The following is a 24,365-nucleotide window of genomic DNA, read 5'->3' as shown; positions in this document are numbered from 1 at the left end:
AATATTAAGTTCCAATTTCCTTTGAGGAAGGGTATGCAACACTTCCCTACAACAAGAAGTAGGCCACCATATGAATCAATCATGAGGGCATCTTATGGATCTGGAAACAAAGATGACAAAACTTAGATCCTTGCTTTATGCCTAGCTAAGGGCGTAAAACTATAGCGCTTGTTGGGAGGCAACCCAATGAATAAAATTTATTTTTGCTTTTTGCCTTTTGCTTTCTGTTCTTGAGTGTTTGCACAATTATGCTACTGTTATGATTGTGTTTTTTGTTTTTTAATTAGTTTTTGTGCCAAGTAGAACCTATAGGATCTTCTTGGGTGATAGTTGTTTGATCTTGCTGAAAAAACAGAAACTTTTGCGCTCACGAAAAAAATTTGTTTTTTTACCAGAGCGTGATAAAATACCAATTCTTTTTGCAGAATATTAATATAGAAATTTCTCAGGTCGTCCTATTTTTCCGAATTTTTGGAGTTTCAGAAGTATTCGAACAATTCAGATTACTACAGACTGTTCTGTTTTTGACAGATTCTGTTTTCTTTGCGTTGTGTGCTTGTTTTGATGACTCTATGGTGTTCTTTGATGAGTTTTTACCATAGAAAAGTTGGAATACAGTAGATATAATGCAAGAACAAAATATGAATAGGTTGCAACAGTACTTATAGTAGTGATTTATTCTCTGATACTAACGGATCTCACGAAGGTTTTGTTGAGTTTTGTGTGATTGCTGTTTTTAAGTTTTCAGTTATCTTACGATGGATGAAGGAATAAGGAGTAAGAAGAGCCTAAGCTTGGCGATGTCCCGGCATCCCAAGCTATTATCCAAAATAGAGCAAGCAACTAAGCTTGGGGATGCCCCGAGTGGTATCCCCTGTTTCTTCTAACGACCATCGGTATTTTACTCGACGCTATATTTTTATTCTTCACATACTATCAGTTTTGCTTGGAGCGTCTTGTATGATATGAGTCATTGCTTGTTTTATTTTGTGTTTTAAGTCTTGATTCCTTGCTGGACACACCTATTTGAGAGAGCCAAAATTATGTCATGACTTGTTACAATTGCTCTCTATGCTTCACTTAAATCTTTTATGAGCTATGGACTTGTTCTAGTGCTTCACTTATATCTTTTTGATCACAGTGTGCTTTAGTATTTTTGAAGAAATGCTTTCTTGCTTCACTTAGATTTATCTGAGAGTTAGTAAAATTTTCAAGAAATTCTCTCTTGCTTCACTTAAATTAATTTGAGAGAAAGAAAATATTATGCTCATGATCTTCACTTATATTTGTTTGAGCTTATGAAAAGCAAGATATGAAAATTATTTCCAAAGTGATAGATATCCAAGAAGGATATAATAAAAAAATTCATGAAGATCATTGGACAAAATAAACTTGATTCTTAGTAATAGTTTTGAGATATGATGATGTGATATGTGAGTCATCTTGATGAGTAATTATGCTTTAGTAAGAATATTGGTGTTAAGGTTTGTGATTCGCTATGCAAGCACGAAAGTCAATAATTATGCAATGAAATTATATCCTACTTGTGGAGCATTATTCGGTGTTAATTATGCTTAATGCTCGCTTATGAGGTTATTTATTTCTTGGTTGGTCGCTTCTCAATCTTTTGCTAGCCTTCATTTTGCACTAAGTATGATCACTACTTGTGCATCCAAAAACCTTTAAACCAGTTTTGCCACATGATCCACTATATCTACCTATATGCGGTATTTCTTTGACGTTCTAAGCAAATTTGTATGTTCCATCTCTAATTTTCAAAATAAACTTCTCTTTTCTGTGTTAGTACTGCTCGCGAAGCGGTGAGGGGTGGCTAATATTTTCCATGCTAGATGTGTTATTCTAACGATGAGTGTTTATTCACTTCTCATTGCATGAGAGTAAGGCAAAGGTATTAGAGATGCCCAGTCCCGAAATGAAAATGAATTTAATTTATGTTGTCAAAAATAATAAATTCCTTGGAGAGTGTTGGTATGGAGGGCAACCATGGATACGGCTAGCCATGGAAAGTGAAAGTATGGTGGAAAAAGGAATAAACTTTATTTTCTGTTTTTCTGTTTGGGAACCACCTATGATATATCTAGCATGGAAAGTGTTGGGAACTCTAAGTCGTTTTCGTTGGTGGGAAAGATAGACCTCCCAAAATGTTTTTATCTATAAGTTTTTCGCTTTGAGCTCTAGCACCTCTACAAATCCCTACTTCCCTCTGGGAAGGGCCTTTCTTTTACTTTATGCACCTTTTATTTTGAATTTGAGTCTCCATATTCTCTTATAAAAGCACCAACTACGAGGCAATATGATCGTACTTGAGTATTGGGTGTAGTTAATATGGGAGTGTGTTTCATGAATGGCTCAATGATTGAGCATGATGGGCTAGGGATAGCTTATTTTAGCGTTGATAATTTGAAAGACATGGTTACTTGTTGATATGCTTGAGTATTTAAATTATCATGTCAGAACTAGACTATTACTTTGAATCACATAAAAGTCCAAATGTCCACGCTATAAAGAAAAGAAATATGATATGACATGTTAGGTAGCATTCCACATCAAAAATTCTGTTTTTATCACTTACCTACTCGAGGACGAGTAGGAGTTAAGCTTGGGGATGCTGATACGTCTCCAACGTATCTATAATTTTTTATTGTTCCATGCTGTTATATTATCAATCTTGGATGTTTTATAATCATTTTATAGTCATTTTACATAATTTTTTGGTACTAACCTATTGACACAGTGCCAAGTGCCAGTTGCTGTTTTCTGCATGTTTTTTACATCGCAGGAAATCAATACCAAACGGAGTCCAAATGCAATGAAACTTCATGGAGAATTTTTTTGGACCAGAAGACACCTAATGGGACAAGGCTCCGCCTGGGGGTGCTCCGAGGGGAGCACAACCCACCAGGGCGCGCCAGGAGGCCCAGGCGCGCCCTGGTGGGTTGTGCCCACCTCGGATGTCCCCCGGACCGCCTCTTTGCTCTATAAATACCCAAATATTCTAGAAACCCTAGGAGAGTTAACAAAAATCAATTCCAGCCGCCGCAGAGTCCAGAACCACCAGATCCAATCTAGACACCATCACGGAGGGGTTCACCACTTCCATTGGTGCATCTCCGATGATGCGTGAGTAGTTCTTTGTAGACCTTCTGGTCCGTAGTTAGTAGCTAGATGGCTTTCTCTCTCTCTCTCGCGAATTCTCAATACAATGGTCTCTTGGAGATCCATATGATGTAACTCTTTTTGCGATGTGTTTGTTGGGATCCGATGAACTTTGAGTTTATGATCAGATCTATCTTTTTATATCCATGAAAGTTATTTGAGTTTCTTTGATCTCTTATATGCATGATTGCTTATAGCCTCGTATTTCTTCTCCGATATTTGGGTTTTGTTTGGCCAACTTGATCTATTTATGTTGCAATGGGAAGAGGTGCTTTGTAGTGGGTTCGATCTTACGGTGCTTGATCCCAGTGACATAAGGGGAACCGACACGTATGTATCGCTGCTACTAACGATACAACGATGGGGTCTTTCTCTACATAGATAGATCATGTCTACATCATGTCATCGTTCTTATTGCATTACTCCGTTTCTCCATGAAATTAATACACTAGATGCATGCTTGATAGCGGTCGATGTGTGGAGTAATAGTACTAGATGTAGGTAGGAGTCGGTCTACTAATCTTGGACGTGATGCCTATATAATGATCATTGCCTGGATATCGTCATGATTATTTGAAGTTCTATCAACTGCCCAACAGTAAGTTTTTTACCCACCGTTTGCTATTTTTCTCGAGAGAAGCCACTAGTGAAACCTACGGCCCCCGGGTCTCTTCTCATATTATTTGCCTTTGCAATCTACTTTGCATTTATTTTCAGATCTATTAAACCAAAAATACAAAAATACCTTGTTGCGGTTTATTATTATTTATTTTATTTGGCGTTCGATCTATCAATCCACTACAATTTATTTCATGTTCGTTTTCCTATCTTGAGGCGCCGCTACCCGAAAGGGGTGGACAACCCCTTTTACACGTCAGATTGTGAGTATTTGTTATTTTGTGTGCAGGGGCTGTTTACGTTGTGTTGCTTGGTTCTCCTACTGGTTCGATAACCTTGGTCTCGTATATGAGGGATATACCTACCACCATTGTGCTGCATCATCCTTTCCTCTTTGGGGAAATACCGACGTAGCTTCAAGCCGTAATCAATCGTCAAATAGAATTTCATCAGGTAGTGCTAATAGATACAGCAATATAAGGATGTGAGAAATGAGTAATTCATTTCTTCATGATTAGCTTGCATCCTTTCAAACACTCTCAGGTCTCCAGCAAATTCTTCAGACATTCAAGCTTGTCTGGAGACCTGACCCTGCATAAGAGATTAGTTCATTTTCTTCACCACCCACATCTAGAGGGGTGGCAAAGAGTTCATCATTAAGCGAGCTCCATATGAGAAAGGTGGCATTGAAGCCAGTGCACTTCGTTTCACAGAAGAGGGGTTAGAGTATGCATATAAATGAGCAGAGAAATTCTTCGAGGACTTATGAACATAATGGTTTGAAGAATAATGCACATATTCATGACTCTTACATTTTCCCTGTGAAACAGAAGCATTAGCACGAGGATAAGTGTACTTTTGATCATATGAGGAATTTGATCCATGTGAAGACTTTGGTTCGTATGAAGAATTTGATGTGGGGTTTCTATTCTTCACAGGTGGTGTCATGAGGACATTCACCTGAAGACTTTCAAGGCACCTTTTGGGAACCCAGATTTTCTTCATAGGAGGACCATTCCGGCAGTTAGTTCCAACATATCTGGCAAATACTTCACCATTCTAATTTTTGAACAGTTTGTAGTTGGAGTCAAATGACTCATCAGATGAACATGAAGATTCACTTGTAAAGCCAGATAAAGAAAATGGATTAGTAGGAGGTCCTTTGCAGCAACCCACGAGGTTTTGGGATACTGCTCAGGTTTCCAGTAGGATCCATCAGAATTGAGTTTCCTCTCAAATGCAATACCCTCTTTCCTAGCGTTCCTGTTTAGGATCTGCTTCTAAGCACATCGCAAAGGGCTTGATGCCCTTTGAGACTTTTGTACATGTCTGTCACATACAATTCCTTCAATCCTGCATTTTCGTCAGTGATACTTGTGGTATCCCCAGATGAGGAATTTGTGACCACAGAGATAGTTGAAGAAGTTGCAGTAACAGAAGCATTTGAAATTTCAGGAGAAGAATTAGCAGATTCACGTTCGATGCATTTCAAACAGGGTGGAATGATTTCTTCCTGAGTGGAACTGATCTGTTGAGCAAGCAAAGAATCTTTTTCCCTTTGAAGATCATCATGAGTCACCCTTAGTTTCTCAGGACCTTGCTTTCTTTGAAGAAATTCATAAGAAACACTACAAAAAAATACACTTCCATGATGATACGTGTTTGTCACAGTAGGTCACGTTTTCTGAAAATGCATGTACATCCATGACGATTTTATGACAGAATCAAGATAGTCGTACCTGTGCTGTCGTAGAAGTGTTCCATGACATTACCAAAATTATCATCACGGAAGTGTCCACTTCCATGACGATAAATGGTGTGTCATGAAAGTGCTTTCGTCAAGGGTGACCGACACATGGCATCCACCGTAACGGGTCGCCGTTAAGCTATCGGGTCTGGTTTTGGATCCGATAACCCGTTAACAGCCCAGACCAATGAGGATTTTCCACATGTAAAATTCTCATTGGCCGGAGGAAACATGTGTTGGCTCACCGTTGGGAGAGATGTCATCCACTCATTGGACAGGAGGCACCTATGATAGGTCGACACGTGGCACGGCCCAACAGTGGCCCATTCCGGTGAAAAAGGCCGGCCCAATAAAAATTAGCAGGCCGGCCCATATAAGGCCTACTTGTGTCAGGTTCATTTAAGCCCACGGCCCATACGAGATGTGCCAATTCGGCCCGTTAATGCCCCGTTAAAGATTTGACACCATTGCAGCCCATCATCAGTTCGAGCCTGTTAACAGCCCGCTATATATTTGAACTCAATATCGGCCTAATGTGATTCCGTCCTATTAACGGCCCATTCAAGGGATGGGCCAATTTTCAGGATGTACATCTTTCGGCCTTTTAGCGACCCATTTAAGTGTTGGGCCAATTTCCGGCCCGGTGTGTCTTTCAGCCTGTTGGCGGCCCATAAATGAGTTGGGCCATTTGTAGTCGGACCTTAGTTTTGCCCTTTTAGCCACCCATTTATGTGTTGGGCCAATTCCCGGCCCGGTGTGTCTTTCAGCCTGTTGACGGCCCATAAATGAGTTGGGCCATTTGTAGTCGGACCTGAGTTTTGGCCTTTTAATGGCCCATGCTCTTCATGGTCCAATACCAACGCGGTTTCTATTTCGGCCTGCTAAAGGCCCACAACACAGTTGGGCCATTTACAGTACGACCTCACTTTCGGCCTCTTAGCGGCCCATGTTCTTCATGGTCCAGTACGAGCCCGTTGTCTCTTTCGGCCTGCTAAAGGCCCATAGTATAGTGGGCCATATGTAGCCCGACCTTAGTAACGGCCCGTGAAATCAAATGGGCCCACCTGTTGCCCGCTTCGATGTCGGCCTGTTAACGACCCGGGAGGTAAGAGGGCCGACCATTAACTTTCGGCCCGGTAACGGCCCCTTAACTTAATGGGCCCACTAAAGTTCATACATGTCTTTAGGCCCAATTAGATAATTTGAGCCCATTACGACGAGCAATTATGCACAGGACCAAAAACGATCAAGCAAAGGTACGGCATACAGGGAAAAACGTTGCACATCCAGCATATATTACAGGAAATTACATCCACCGGGCAATCAAAGATTGATGCCAGTGCAAATAAATGAACAAAACCTAACAATCTACAATGTCACAATCTGCAACCTCAGCGCGGATGACGCCCATAAGCATGTGGGCAAGTTCTTGCTGCTTTGCTACACTGTCCCTGAAAACATTGATCAGTTGTTGTTGCGCACGAATGTGCACCTCTGATTCCTCCACCATTTTCCATCATTGCTTCAGCCATTAATTGGTTCACAAACATACATTTTTCCATTGCATTTGAGACAGAGGAAACTGAATAGATTCAGATGGCGATTTTGGCAGGCTTGTATTATTGATAGTGGAGAGTGTCTCGGCCACTGCATCATAACATAAATTAGGAGGGGAACCGAACAGATTAATCATGAGTTATTTCCATATTACCTGGCCAAGATTTATTGGAAAGAAACAATGGGGTTGCCTTGCTGTTTTCAGAGTTTGTCTTCTTATCTTCAGCAGCCTGCACCAAATTAACACACTAGCATTGCTATCATTGGCCAGGTCAGATAATAGGAAAGCAAAATTGACACAACGAACATTTGGGCAACCAGACCACACCAGCCTACACCAAATTAACACAATATGGCACATCTATCATCAGCCAGGTAAGGTAATACGAAAGCAACATTGACACAATGAATGAATGGGCAAGCAGAGCAACACTACAATTCAGTAATGTGCATGATATGAGATAGTACACTCATCCAGCTCTGTATGCAAAACTACCAGGCAGTTTTCCTTACAAAAATCAACATTGTCGCCTTTAGCATTTTGCTACAACTGAATTTAGATCAGATAAAGGTTGGATTCATACCGATTAACAAAATACATGCTGATGTAAAAATATAGTGATATACAGCAGGTACTTACATCAGCATTGGAGCATGGAGAATTCCCACAAGATAGTTTCCTCGAAAATGATCCCAGTACAGAAAGTATTCTATCCTTTAAGCTTATTTTCTAAAAGAGAGATGGGTAAGAAACATGTAGAAAATATGATCAGAATGCTATAAAGTTTCATGATGCAAGGATACGCACACGCTTCTTAGAATGGAGTTGACATATTTTTGCTGGACTGGAGCGGACTAGTTCTTTGGCCACTAGAATCTGCTTATTATCAGTGGGAGTTGGGTTTCTCTGTGCTGGAGCAGTATCTATGAAAACTGGAGTTGGTTTATTATCTCCTGGCGTTTGGATCTTTTGCAAAGACCTGGTTTGTAACCCTTCAGATTCTAACATAGCCGTCTTCCCCTTGCATGCCTTATATAGAAGAATGGTGCATCAATTATAAAACATGCTACAACAGAGATGGAATAGGTACTGAAGACTAGAAAGTCATGACATATTGACATGTATTCCCTCCATCCGGAAATAAATGGATGGGTCTAGGCGTATTTTAGTTCTAGATACATCCAATTTTATCCATTTTTGTGACATGTAATCCAGACGGAGGAAGTATGATGTAAGAGCTAGGGATACGACAGGACAACAGTGTAAAAAAACACTACTTGAATGTAAAATTGTATGCTAGGAAAAAAACACTAAGGCAACATATGCGTGTATGATTGGGAAACTAAGATGGCATTGCAAGAGACCACTAGAACAGCACTTCAATGTAAAAAAAGAACATGGTATGGTAGACAGATGAAGTACATACTCATGAATAACAATGCATAAGATATTGAGAAGCATGATGTCCAAACTAAGCAGATGGCACTGTGATAGAGTAGAATGACAGTACTTCAATTTGAAAACGTGTTATCATTAATGGAATAGGTACTGAAAAACAGGAAAGCATGCCATATTTACATGCATGATCAGCAGGTGAAGCACAAGGCATTGCAACAGAGTAGATGCACTCCAGGACATTATATGCATGCTGTACCCATATCAAGGGCCAAGTTAGAGCAAGGACCTTATGGGGTGAATAGGATTCATCGTCTTTCTACAAGTCTTGTGAAGAACTTCCTTTACATGTTCCATCATATTGGGTATCATTGACATCAAGTTTGTTGGCCGTTACATTGCTCCGTGAGGTTCTTGTGGATAAATCAGTGTGTGCAATTATATCTGACATGCATGGAAGACAACTAGTAGTTAGATTTATGTAATGAGTGCCTGTAGGAGACGACATAAATAGTAGGACGGGGGTTAACTAGCAGCAACAGGTCTCAAAAACTAAAGGGAGAACACAGATGAAAGCTACAGAATATGTATCGTTTGTACTCGAGATTAACTAGATGGCACACAAAAGTATTAAGGAACAACATAGGTAATACTAGAAGTGGTATAATACTATAATCACTAGCCTGTGGGATAGCATTGGTTAATGGATAATAACTATGGAACAGCGTTACCTAAAGAACAAGTCTCTTAGCTGAACTATGGAACAACGTTAACTCCTGAACAAGACCCGTAAGAGATTAGCATGAATATACAGTGAAATGTGATAATCTATTTTCCATGCTTAGATGAATAACAAAGCCATAAATGTTGCACACAAGTAAGATGAGGGTACAACCTATCTGGCCGCCATCCATAGGAGTGAGCATCATGTGCTGACTTGTCGATGGCCCTGCAGTTGTTGTGGCTATCCATGTCGGGCACGCGCATTCGATGCAGGGAACTGTTGAGTGGGGACTATAGCTCCCTTCTGGTGTATGCTTCCCTTGTTGGAGCAGCTGCGGTGAGTCACAAGACGGTGTGGCTGAAGATGCAGAAAACGCATAATGTTAAGTACGACACATCTCTCTGATCTAAAGAAATACCCTAAGAGATCAACAAGGTACGAGAGTGGTCACACATCTGTTGACTGAAGACTAAATTGGGGTCACACGATTTTATTTCATTTTGGTACTGTCTGATCTACGCCAGATGGCTTGATGGCCGTCTTGTGCCTCCCGGCTGACATTGTTCGGAATATTCCCAGAAGAGCCAGCGATCGCCGGGCCAATCCACAAAGACTCGCCGTCATCCAGATCCGGAGGCGGCATTACCTTCAACCCACGCAACTCTAAGATAGCCATCTAAGCGCTGCTTCCACGGCGAACTTGCGCCCCCGCACCCTTACATTAGACACCAGCCAACCTGCAGCCTAGGAGCTCCGCCGGCTCGAGGGGTGCTGCTTCCCATGGGAATCGATTGGCCCAGAATAAAAATTAAGATAACTGACGCCTAAATGAAGTGATTTGAGATGAGGGTGCGACCTATCTGGCGGCCCGGTGAAGCAGGCAGCTCCAGCTGCCTAGTCGGTGAGGCCGGCGCGGTTGCGGTGGCTACCGGCGGCAGGGAAGCAGTGATGTCGCGATGGTCGACGACTACTGGGAAGCAGTGTCGGGGCTCTGGACGGGTCCAAAGTTGGAGCCGCTCCGGCGCCGTGAACAACGGCGGGGGTGAATCGGCTCTTGTACGGTTCACGCGGCTGTCGTCGAGGCAGCTCTGGCAGCACGGAGTAAGAGGCACACGACCCAGTGCATGACGACAAATGGGCAGCGTCTCCGGGATTAGAGAGGAGGGCGGTTGTGAATTTGGTGCGGTGGGGGCGCCATAGAGGAGGGGCTGAGGTTTCGCGGCTCGGGAGAAGGGAGCTTCCGGGGAGAAGGTGATTTGGTGCCCACGAGGTATGAATGGGGAATTGGCAGGGGGAACCATGTCTTACGGACGCATTTGTCTGAAATGTGGGGGGAGTTACAGTTCTACCCCTGCCTTTAGGCTTCTCGGCTTGGATTTGTGTACTGAGGGTCGGGGACAGTAGAGTAACTTTGCTTCTCCCAAATAGTGGGCGCGAGCGATTTCGGGCGAGGAGGGCGTGTTTTGAAATATAGTGGGCGCGAGCGATTTCGGGCGAGGAGGGTGTGTTTTGAATTATAGTGGGCGCGAGCGATTTCGGGCGAGGAGAGCGTGTTTTGAAATAGTGGGCGCGAGCTATTTCGGGCGAGGAGAGGGTGTTTTGCCGACCATGGTTTATCAATTATTCGGCACATGTCATTTCGGCCGAGGAGAAGGCACGCTTGGATGAAGTTACGAACCTACCCTCAATGTACAATGGGCCAATTGATGCGTGTCCCACATAGGCCGGTAATTTCGCGTCTCCCATTTATTTGCTCGGGTGAATTCCACCGAGCAGAGGGTGTTTAACGGTTCGTTCAAATTTTGGGAGAACGAGCATCCACGTCTACCTTACCAAGTCGATTCGAATCAAATTTTGAAATATTAGCTTGCCACTTCTTTTTTAGATGGAGAGATGATGCTCGGGAGTAATGTGCTTTTACATGCTCGTTGCAAGCGATTTACTATATGACAAATAGTTGACCCACTCAAAAACGGGAATCAAAACCAAAATGAAATATCTCGATTCAATGAAATAGCTCGTTCACCAGGTCAAAATAGTGAACTAAATCCAAAATTGAACACCTCAATCGAGTAGCATGTTGTACAGTATTATAGTACTCCATGAACATGTTGAAAGTAAAATTAAGGAACTTGTTTGATATACGCATATCTCCGTTCATGTGTGGATTGCAGACAACATGTTCTCCAATTTAAATATTTGAATGCAAGTTTATATCAAAACATGGTTTATATCAGTCTTTGATGCATAAAACGCAACCTCCCCCTCTCCCGGACTCCTGCTCTCTCTCTCTCTCTCTCTCTCTCTCTCTCTCTCTCTCTCTCTCTCTCTCTCTCGCCGACAATCTTCAATTCTGTCGCACGCATCCAACACACAAACCTTTTTGGTCCCTCTCCGTCTCTCTCTCTCTATCTTTCTCTTTCTGTGTGTGGGGGGGTCTTTCTAGTTCGCATGCATATATACTCCATCTATAGGTCTCTCTCGCACACTATGTATGATTCTCTAGTCCAAGCTAAATATCTTGGGTGCACTCATCGTACGCACAAAAATTCCATGGCTCGTTGCCCTAACTCTCTCACGCAACACTCTGTCGTCTCGGAGCTCTTCCCTCTCTCTCTCTCTCTCTCAAACTCTCCATCTACCTGGGTCACACATACACATGCATATCTCACTCGCACTCGGTAGACCCATCTAAAACTCTATCTCTCTCCCTCGTTCTCTCTCCATCTCACACGCACACACACACAATCTCATGCCTAGCCAAGTATGATGGTCTCTCACTCAAATGTAGGCACACGCAGTCCCCCCCTATATGTGTATGACTAGCTAATCTTAGTCTCCATCACAAACATGTGCATGGTCTATCTCGATTTCTCTCGGGGCATCTTTCTATCGCGCACGCACCTCCCTCAATGTCCCACCCATATAGTCCCCTCACGATCTTGAGGGGATCTCTCTATCACAAACACACCCTCTCTCCCTCCACAGGCATCCATGTTCTCCATGTGTCCCTCTCGACCTTTGTTCCATGTTGGCCAGACCTCTATTGGACATGTGCTATAGGGGTGTCTCTCTCCGTTGCAAAAAATCACTCACTAGCTATCTTCGTGTATCTCCTCACCTCGCTTTTCTATCTCGGAGATGCATGCGTGATATGTTTGCATAAGAAACGAAAAAACACACTCTCTCTCTAATTTATCGTTTGTTGTCCCTTTCTCTTTCACACACATTGTAACGCCCACGATGCGGCTATATCTCCCACGTGTCGAGGCACGACTTAGAGGCATAACCGCATTGTGGTTTTGTCGCAAGAAGGGTCATCTTCACACAATCCCATGTAATGAACAAGAATGGGATAAAGAGTTGGCTTACAATCACCACTTCACCCAATACATAAATGAAATCATACAACATTCAAGATACACACATAGGTCCGACTACGGAATCAAAATAAAAGAAGACAACCCAACTGTTAGATCCCCGATCGTCCCAACTGGGCTCCACTACTGATCAACATGATAAGAAACAACACAACGAACAAGATCTTCATCGAGCTCCCACTTGAGCTCAGTTGCGTCACCTGCACTGGCATCGTCGGCACCTGCAACTGTTTTGTAAGTATCTGTGAGTCACGAGGACTCAGCAATCTCACACCCGCGAGATCAAGACTATTTAAGCTTATAGGAAAGGATGGGGTAGTGAGGTGGAGCTGCAGCAAGCACTAGCATATATGGTGGCTAACATACGCAAATGAGAGCGAGAAGAGAAGCAACGGAACGGTCGTGAACTAGCAATGATCAAGAAGTGATCCTGAACTCCTACTTACGTCAAACATAAACCAGAAACCGTGTTCACTTCCCGGACTCCGCCGAGAAGAGACCATCACGGCTACACATGCGGTTGATGTATTTTAATTAAGTCAAGTGTCAAGTTCTCTACAACCGGATATTAACAAATTCCCATCTGCCACATAACCGCGGGCACGGCTTTCGAAAGATGATACCCTGCAGGGGTGTCCCAACTTAGCCCATTATAAGCTCTCACGGTCAACGAAGGATATTCCTTCTCCCGGGAAGACCCGATCAGTCTCAGAATCCCGGTTTACAAGACATTTCGACAATGGTAAAACAAGACCAGCAAAGCCGCCCGATGTGCCGACAAATCCCGATAGGAGCTGCACATATCTCGTTCTCAGGGCAACACCGGATAAGACATCCTACGAGTAAAACCAGACCTCGAGTTTCCACGAGGGGGCCCCGCAGTCTACTCAGTTCGGACCAACACTCGAAGGAGCACTGGCCCGGGGGGGTTAAAATAAGATGACCCTTGAGTCTGCAGAACCCAAGGGAAAGGGGATAGGTGGTAGCAAATGGTAAAACCAAGGTTGGGCCTTGCTGGAGGAGTTTTATTCAAAGTGAACTGTCAAGGGGGTCCCATAAATCACCCAACCGCGTAAGGAACGCAAAATAAAGGAACATAACACCGGTATGACGGAAACTAGGGCGGCAAGAGTGGAACAAAACACCAGGCATAAGGCCGAGCCTTCCACCCTTTACCAAGTATATAGATGCATTAATTAAATAAGAGATATTGTGATAGCCCAACATAAACATAATCCAACATGGAGCAATCTTCGTCTTCACCTGCTACTAGCAACGCTATAAGAGGGGGCTGAGCAAAAGCGGGAACATAGCCAAACAATGGTTTGCTAGGAAGGGTGACAAAGGTTAGAGGTTCATGGAAATTTGGGAGGCTTGATAAGCAAGTGGTAGGTAACGCGGCATAGCAATAGAGCGAACAACTAGCAAGCAAAGATAGAAGTGATTTCGAGGGTATGGTCATCTTGCCTGAGATCCCGCAAGAAAGAAGAACGAGTCCATGAAGAAGACAAACGGACGTAGTCGAACGAATCCTCACAACTCCAGAAAGAAACCAAAGCTAACGAGAGATGCAACCCGGAAAGAAACAAACAACATAGTAAACAACCACCACATAAGCATGGCATGATGCACAATCAAGTATGATGCATGTCTGATTTAATGAGCATGGCGTGGCAAAATGCACAAACAATACTACAAATTAAGTGGAGCGCAATATGCAACGGGTTGCATATTGACGAAACACCACAACAATTATTTAGTTCTCTCTCGTTTATGTACCCCAACAATGTTAAATGTTGATTAACATGGCAAGAGGTGAGACATAAGTAAACTACACATATTAGGCAATTTAAATGAGGCCGAAATGACAAACAACAATTCCGGAAAATCCCCATATGCATATTTTGGAATTGGTACTGTTCTGCCCTAAACACAATTTTAATGTTGTTAAACAGCAAAATGAAGTGCACCATGTTAAACTAGGCATTTTTCTACCCCAATTACATATTAAGTTTATTAAAATCCGAGTTACGGTTATTTAGTTATGGAATAAATCATTTTAACATGGCATTTGAGCAAATTTAAACACACAGCATTTTAAGCAATTTTAACATGGGTGAAAGTGGAATATTATTAAACTACACAAAATTCTAAACATTTTACATGTTTAAATCATTTTAATCCGATGCACGGTTTATTATTTATTAAATGCATGAAGAACAGGGGGTTTTTCTGTAAAACAAGCGTTCTCTGGATAATGTCTAAATCCGCAGGCAAGGAAAAAACACATCACGGGCCGAATCTCGGGCGGACTGGGCTTCTCACCAGAGGGCCAGGTCGGGCCGGTGGTGGAGGGAGGCTGAAGCAGGCCGGTTGGGGAGGTTGTTGGTGGCCCAGGAGGCGAAGGAGATGGGCAGGTCGCGGTCAACGCGAGCGACCGGGCACGTCTGCAGCATCCTCCTCTCGAACAGAGGCAGAGGAGGCGCAAGTCGAGGCGCTGCTCGATCCTGGGGTCTGGGCACCGGCGTCTGAGCGAAGCAGGGAGATGGAGGTTGACGACGCTGGTGGTCTCCGGCGCGGCAGATCCAGCCAGACGGAGCCCCACGGGGTCCGGCGATGATTCTTGACAGGGCGACGGCCGGGCGACGACCATGGCGGTCCCTGTGAGAGAGAGATGTGAGAGGAGGGAGTAGAAGGCAGGGAAGGAGAAGGAAAGGAGCAGGGGAGGCCTGGCCTGAACGACGGCGGTCAACATGGCGGCGTCGTGCTCGAGGACGAGCTCGGCGTGAGGCGCAAGCACACGAAGAAAATGAGCGGGGCGACGCTGCGTTCATCCCAGGAGGGCGCTGGCAGGAGGATGGCGCGGCTTGGTGGGGCAGGGCACGCGGGGCGACGGCGCGAGAGGAACCGGGCGGAGGCAGCCCGATTCGGCGGCGGGGAGCTCCTGTGGGTGGCGACGAAGACAGGCGTCGGCGCTCCTGGCAGTTGACGAAGACGGGGATGGCGGAGACCGGCCGATCTGGACGAGGGGAGGTGGATCCCAGCGAGGTTCATCGGATCCGACTGGTTCCAGGCAGCGGCGGCGAGCTTGTTCATGAGCAGAAGAGAGAGGGAGACGGTCAGAGGAGCTGGAGAGCCAAGAAAGGGGGAAAAAGGGTGCGAGGCAGGGGACCTGCTGGGTTCACCGGCGACGGTCGACGGCGCGACTGTGGTCAGGGAGGAGGGAGCCGATGCTGCTAACGGCGGCACTCGAGGCAAGCCCCTCCAGCACGGGCAGGAGGGAGGAGGCTGAACAAGGATTGGACAGGAGGGATCGGGTGGAGGCGCGGGGGTTGGTCAGGCACAGAAACGGAGTAGGTGGGTGGCGACGGATCTGGGAGGATCTCGAGGGACATTTTTGGAGTGGCGGCGGCCGAATGGGGATGGGACAAGGCTCCTAATTTCTAGGGTTGGACCTCGAGTATATATAGCAGGGGATTAGATTAGAGGCTATTTGGGCCCTCCGATTTAAATCGGACGATCGAGAAAAATAGGCTAGGAGAGTCCAACAAAGAAAACGGTGATGTTTTATAGATGTTTGGGGATGATCTGGACCCAACGGTAATGATAGTCCGGCTCGGGTTCGGGGAAGTTTCGGACGCACCATACAGAGAGACTCCGGTTTTGGCAAGAGGGCAAACGAATAACAAGGTTGGTCTCGGAACGAACAACAAAAGCAAGGGGAGACGCGGCAACTACGAGCGGATGCAAGTGGGAAAACATGCGGATGCAAATGCGAAAGATGCGATGATGAATGCAACAAACAAATAAAACACACGACAACAACGAAATAACTAGAAGGCTTCTGGAGCGTCGGTCTCGGGGCGTTACAACACTCCACCACTACAAGAGGATCTCGTCCCGAGATCTAGGATGACACCGGAGAAAAACGGAAGAGGAAGAGAAGAGGTAAAACTAAGTTGCTTCTTTGACAAACGAGTGAAACCAAAGAACCTTGAGAGGTCGCAAAGATTGAAGAAATGACACGACAGAGGTGAACAAAATTGAGAAGACTCCGGTAGAAAAGAGAAACAAGGAACACCATGTGAACCTTGGAGTTTGCAAAGCTATGAATGACGAGAACAATGAACGAGAAGTACATGCGAGCACTCCGGTTGAAACGAGATGTACAAGGAACGATAAAGATCAATTACGACAACACTCCAGTTAAAACAAGATAGAGAAGGAATAAGAGTGATATATTTTGGACAGCACTCCGACTGTAAATGGAAGGAATGAACATGATCTTGACAAGATGAGAGGATACTCGATGAAATTAACAACACACTGCCTCCGGAACTAATGAAAGAATGGCACAAGGGGTAAGAAAGATTTCAGCAGCCCTCCTGTTGAGGAAGGAGACAAAACTTGATAAGATGAGAGAACTCGAATGAAAACACGACACTCCGGCTAAACAGATAAAAAAAATACATGATCTTGACAAAACAAGATGATTGGTCGAAGAGAGCAACATCACAAAGCCTCCGGAAACAATGCATGATAGTTAGATAGTTGGAGTGAATAGAACGAAGAATGAAAACAACATCTCCTACCATAAATGAATTTTTAAAGAGCATCCTTACGAAGTAGGATTGAACGGAGTTGTTAAAACCAACAACGAAAAGAATAAGCTTGTAGTGGGCTTATGGAAAACTTCTCAAAATTATGAGGTGAAATTTTTGCCACTAACGAAAACAATTGCTTGTTTGAGATCAACGAAGAGATGAAATCTTCTCTCGCCGAGAGGATAGGGGAAAACTTGGATCATTGTTAGACACCACAATTAGCAACATTCCTTAGGGACGGCTGTAGGTGAAATATAACCCAAGATAATTCCAACAAAGAGATTGATTGGTCGAAAAGATCTCTTGAACGAAGAGAAAATGATGGATTTAATTATCTCATTCCTGACAACTTGTGAATCATGAAACGCGAACTCAAATTGTCAAGAATGACATAACACCACCTCAAAAGATAAGAGAGAAAGAATTGCACTTCGGAATGCAAGATGAAGAATGCTCGAACTTCTCAAAACAAACATGTGTTGAGCACCATGTTTATTTTAGAGTATAGCTTGACGGATCTTGACTCCGAGAAAAATCTTGAAGAACAATTGAAGAATGAAAGGAATCCTTGACGAAGCACCATGTAGAGCCTTCGTCAGAACTCCCGTAATAAAAGAATGATCAAACGAAAGGGAAAATTGAAAAGAACTCCGGGAGAAGCCTTGCAATGATTAGATGAAGCTTTGAAATGATATAATTGAAATAACTTGGAGCTCCGAAAAGAAAAATGAACAAATGAGATCAAGAATTTTGATGAATCTCCGGAATAAGGAATTAATCACTTGGAGGAAACAAGAGTAAGAATTACATTACGCGTATCCTTCACCAATTTAGATTGATGACAAACAACGAATTTGGCATACTACTTATTCTCGTAGAAAGAATTAAGATAGATATAGCGCAAACTTGGGAAGGTCTTCATCGAACGACCGGTAGGATTGAAACAACGAATAAATTGATATGATAACGAAGGAAGAGAAAAATCTTGAGCGAACCACCGCGAGAATTGAAAACAATTAAAGAAAAGAGGACGAAACACCGTAAGAATTAAAGAACGCGCGAAAATACTCGAGGGAATTTAGATACATGAGAACGAATAGATCACGAGCTGACTAGAGGATACTTGAATAATGCACCGGGAGAATATGGAGATGAACGAAGAGACAACAATTTAGAATAATTGGAGACGAATCTGAAAACTTAGAACGAAGAAATCTTCTGAAATGATGGCCTTTGGATGATCAAGAAATGAAAACAACTCATGAAATGCTCCGGATGGGTAAGAAAAGAATTCTCACAATCGAAAAACAATTATGAGAGGATGGCATAAGCTAGAACTATGAATCTTCAAGAGAACGGACCAAGATTTAGGAGAAATTCTTCTTCGGTCTTCAGATGTTGAGAATGACGATGAGAAACACCATCATGAATTGTTGAGATACCTCGGGATGAAAATTGGAAAGGTTGAACCAACATTGAAAAGAATTTGAAAGATCTTGGAGAAAGACTTATGACTGATGAAAAATTTCATTCTTACGTCAAACTTCGAAAAGAATTTGGGAATAGCTCTGGGAAAATTAGAAGAGTCAGGTAAGATCCTGGGAAAAGACCTGTGGGTTAGGCCCACTCAAAAGATACACCGTTAAAAAAGGTCGCTAGGAATAGAGATTACACCGGTTGAATTAAATGGTTCAAAAGAGATAACACCCTCGAGATATCTTCAGCACACCGGAACAAATGAAAGGCGAGAAGTGGATGATTAAGAGGTACACCGGCATGAGAAAGCATTTGAAACAAGGAAAGGGATGTGACCAACATTGAAGGCTTGAATTTAATCCACCGGAGAAGAAAAAGAATGAAGAATGATAAACTTGAAGCTTCGTTAGTATCTTCATGGGAAATCACCGGATAAGAACATTGAAAGAAAAGAATGAAGAGACTTCGCATCAATAAAAGGATACATGATTGAGAAATCTGAGTCCTTAAAGAAAAAGGTGGGAGGGCGGGAAAAACAAAGGCAACTTGGGTCGGATGAAATGAACACCGTTGAGAAAAAGCTTAGAATTGATCTTGCGGATGTTGAAAATGATCGGATCCACTAAAAGAGAAACACGCCAGTTGGAAAAGAATTAACATGACGACCTCGATGATCAAGAAGGATTAGTATTCACATAGCAATATGAGAACACCGTTTAGGGAAGGTATGGATTCAACATTTGACTTCGAAGCAACTCGAATACCACAAAACAAAACAAAGGATTTGGCTTGCGGAATAAGCCGGAACAAACATATGATAGAGATTTCGTCCGAAGTTTTCGTGGTGGGGCCCACACAGGCTCGATCGTACAGCACCATCATGTACAAGGCAGTGCACATGACATACGAAGCGTTTTGGGAATCGTAGCATAATTTAAAATTTTCCTACGCTCACCAAGATGCATCTATGGAGTGTACTAGCAACGAGGGGAAGGGAGTGCATCTACATACCCTTGTAGATCGCGAGCGGAAGCGTTCCAATGAACGTGGATGACGGAGTCGTACTCGCCGTGATCCAAATCACCGATGACCGAGTGCCGAACGGACAGCACCTCCGCGTTCAACACACGTACGGTGCAGCGACGTCTCCTCCTTCTTGATCCAGCAAGGGGGAAGGAGAGGTTCATGGAGATCCAGCAGCACGACGGTGTGGTGGTGGATGTAGCGGGTCTCCAGCAGGGCTTCGCCGAGCTTCTGCGAGAGGGAGAGGTGTTGCAGGGGAGGATGGAGGCGCCCAAGGCTGTCGTGTTGCTGCCCTCCATCCCCCCCCCCCACTATTTATAGGACCCCTGGGGGGCGCCAGCCCTTGGGAGATCAGATCTCCAAGGGGGGCGGCGGCCAAGGGGGGGAAGGGGTGCCTTGCCCCCCAAGGCAAGGGGAAAGCTCCCCCCCCTAGGGTTCCCAACCCTAGGCGCATGGGGGGAGGCCCAAGGGGGGCGCCCCAGCCCACTAAGGGCTGGTTCCCTTCCACTTTCAGCCCACGGGGCCCTCCGGGATAGGTGGCCCCACCCGGTGGTCCCCCGGGACCCTTCCGGTGGTCCCGGTACAATACCGGTAACCCCCGAAACTTTCCCGGTGGCCGAAACTGGACTTCCTATATATAATTATTCACCTCCGGACCATTCCAGAACCTCTCGTGACGTCTGGGATCTCATCCGGGACTCTGAACAACTTTCGGGTTTCCGCATACATATATCTCTACAACCCTAGCGTCACCGAACCTTAAGTGTGTAGACCCTACGGGTTCGGGAGACATGCAGACATGACCGAGACGCCTCTCCGGTCAATAACCAACAGCGGGATCTGGATACCCATGTTGGCTCCCACATGTTCCACGATGATCTCATCGGATGAACCACGGTGTCGAGGATTCAATCAATCCGTATGCAAATCCCTTTGTCAATCAGTATGTTACTTGCCCGAGATTCGATCGTCGGTATCCCAATACCTTGTTCAATATCGTTACCGGCAAGTCTCTTTACTCGTACCGCAATGCATGATCCCGTGACTAACGCCTTAGTCACATTGAGCTCATTATGATGATGCATTACCGAGTGGGCCCAGAGATACCTCTCCGTCACACGGAGTGACAAATCCCAGTCTCGATCCGTGCCAACCCAACAGACACTTTCGGAGATACCCGTAGTGCACCTTTATAGTCACCCAGTTACGTTGTGACGTTTGGCACACCCAAAGCACTCCTACGGTATCCGGGAGTTGCACGATCTCATGGTCTAAGGAAAAGATACTTGACATTGGAAAAGCTCTAGCAAACGAAACTACACGATCTTTTATGCTATGCTTAGGATTGGGTCTTGTCCATCACATCATTCTCCTAATGATGTGATCCCGTTATCAATGACATCCAATGTCCATAGTCAGGAAACCATGACTATCAGTTGATCAACGAGCTAGTCAACTAGAGGCTTACTAGGGACACGTTGTGGTCTATGCATTCACACATGTATTACGATTTCCGGACAATACAATTATAGCATGAATAATAGACAATTACCATGAACAAAGAAATATAATAATAACCATTTATTATTGCCTCTAGGGCATATTTCCAACAGTCTCCCACTTGCACTAGAGTCAATGATCTAGTTACATTGTGATGAATCGTACACCCATTGCGTCCTGGTGTTGATCATGTTTTGCCCTAGGGAGAGGTTTAGTCAACGGATCTGCTACATTCAGGTCCGTATGTACTTTACAAATATCTATGTCTCCATTTTGAACACTTTCACGAATGGAGTTGAAGCGACGCTTGATATGCCTGGTCTTCCTGTGAAACCTGGGCTCCTTCGCAAGGGCAATAGCTCCAGTGTTGTCACAGAAGAGAGTCATCGGGCCCGACGCATTGGGAATCACCCCTAGGTCGGTAATGAACTCCTTCATCCAGACTGCTTCCTGTGCTGCCTCCGAGGCTGCCATGTACTCCGCTTCACATGTAGATCCCGCCACGACGCTTTGCTTGCAACTGCACCAGCTTACTGCTCCTCCATTCAAAATATACACGTATTCGGTCTGTGACTTCGAGTCATCCAGATCTGTGTCGAAGCTAGCGTCGACGTAACCCTTTACGACGAGCTCTTCGTCACCTCCATAAATGAGAAACATATCCTTAGTCCTCTTCAGGTACTTCAGGATATTCTTGACCGCTGTCCAGTGTTCCATGCCGGGATTACTTTGGTACCTTCCTACCAAACTTACGACAAGGTTTACATTAGGTCTGGTACACAGCATGGCATACATAATAGACCCTATGGCCGAGGCATAGGGGATGACACTCATCTTTTCTCTATCTTCTGCCGTGGTCGGGCATTGAGCCGTGCTCAACTGCACACCTTGCAATACAGGCAAGAACCCCTTCTTGGACTGATCCATATTGAACTTCTTCAATATCTTGTCAAGGTATGTACTCTGTGAAAGAACAATGAGGCGTCTTGATCTATCTCTATAGATCTTGATGCCTAATATATAAGCAGCTTCTCCAAGGTCCTTCATTGAAAAACACTTATTCAAATAGGCCTTTATACTCTCCAAGAATTATATATCATTTCCCATCAACAGTATGTCATCCACATATAATATGAGAAATGCTACAGAGCTCCCACTCACTTTCTTGTAAACACAGGCTTCTCCATAAGTCTGTGTAAACCCAAACGCTTTGATCATCTCATCAAAGCGAATGTTCCAACTCCGAGATGCTTGCACCAGCCCATAGATTGAGCGCTGGAGCTTGCATACTTTTTTAGCGTTCTTAGGATCGACAAAACCTTCCGACTGCATCATATACAACTCTTCCTTAAGGAAGCCGTTAAGGAATGCCGTTTTGACGTCCATCTGCCATATCTCATAATCATAGTATGCGGCAATTGCTAACATGATTCGGACGGACTTCAGCTTCGCTACGGGTGAGAAAGTCTCATCGTAGTCAACCCCTTGAACTTGTCGATAACCCTTAGCGACAAGTCGAGCTTTGTAGATGGTCACATTACCATCCGCGCCTGTCTTCTTCTTAAAGATCCATTTGTTTTCTATGGCTCGCCGATCATCGGGCAAGTCAGTCAAAGTCCATACTTCGTTTTCATACATGGATCCTATCTCGGATTTCATGGCTTCTAGCCATTTATCGGAATCCGGGCCCGCCATCGCTTCTTCATAGTTCGAAGGTTCACCGTTGTCTAACAACATGATTTCCAGGACAGGGTTGCCGTACCACTCTGGTGCGGAACGTGTCCTTGTGGACCTACGAAGTTCAGTAGTAACTTGATCCGAAGCTTCATGATCATCATCATTAACTTCCTCCCCAGTCGGTGTAGGCACCACAGGAACATTTTCCCGCGCTGCGCTACTTCCCGGTTCGGAAGGGGTGACTATCACCTCATCAAGTTCCACTTTCCTCCCACTCAATTCTTTCGAGAGAAACTCCTTCTCCAGAAAGGACCCGTTCTTGGCAACGAAGATCTTGCCTTCGGATCTGAGGTAGAAGGTATACCCAATAGTTTCCTTAGGGTATCCGACGCATTTTTCCGACTTGGGTTCGAGCTTTTCAGGTTGAAGTTTCTTGACATAAGCATCGCATCCCCGAACTTTTAGAAACGACAGCTTAGGTTTCTTCCCAAACCATAATTCATACGGTGTCGTCTCAACGGATTTCGACGGAGCCCTATTTAAAGTGAATGCGGCAGTCTCTAAAGCATAACCCCAAAATGAGAGCGGTAAATCGGTAAGAGACATCATAGATCGCACCATATCCAATAGAGTGCGATTACGACGTTCGGACACACCATTTCTCTGAGGTGTTCCAGGCGGCGTGAGTTGTGAAACTATTCCACATTTCCTTAAGTGTGCACCAAACTCGTGACTTAAATATTCTCCACCACGGTCTGATCGTAAGAATTTTATTCTCCTGTCACGTTGATTCTCAACCTCACTCTGAAATTCCTTGAACTTTTCAAAGGTTTCAGACTTGTGTTTCATTAGGTAGACATACCCATATCTACTTAAGTCATCAGTGAGAGTGAGAACATAACGATATCCTCCGCGAGCCTCAACACTCATTGGACCGCACACATCGGTATGTATGATTTCCAATAAATTGGTTGCTCGCTCCATTGTTCCGGAGAACGGAGTCTTGGTCATCTTACCCATGAGGCATGGTTCGCACGTGTCAAATGATTCGTAATCAAGAGACTCCAAAAGTCCATCTGCATGGAGCTTCTTCATGCGCTTGACACCAATGTGACCAAGGCGGCAGTGCCACAAGTATGTGGGACTATCGTTATCAACTTTACATCTTTTGGTATTCACACTATGAACATGTGTAACATCACGTTCGAGATTCATCAAAAATAAACCATTGACCATCGGGGCATGACCATAAAACATATCTCTCAAATAAATAGAACAACCATTATTCTCGGATTTAAATGAGTAGCCATCTCGAATTAAATGAGATCCAGATACAATGTTCATGCTCAAAGCTGGCACTAAATAACAATTATTAAGGTTTAAAACTAATCCCGTGGGTAGATGCAGAGGTAGCGTGCCGACGGCGATCACATCGACCTTGGAACCATTCCTGACGCGCATCATCACCTCGTCCTTCGCCAGTCTC

This window comes from Aegilops tauschii, chromosome 3 (genome assembly GCF_002575655.3).
Source record: "Aegilops tauschii subsp. strangulata cultivar AL8/78 chromosome 3, Aet v6.0, whole genome shotgun sequence".
Classification (NCBI taxonomy): Eukaryota; Viridiplantae; Streptophyta; class Magnoliopsida; order Poales; family Poaceae; genus Aegilops; species Aegilops tauschii.
Note: the sequence above shows the minus strand (reverse complement) of the source record.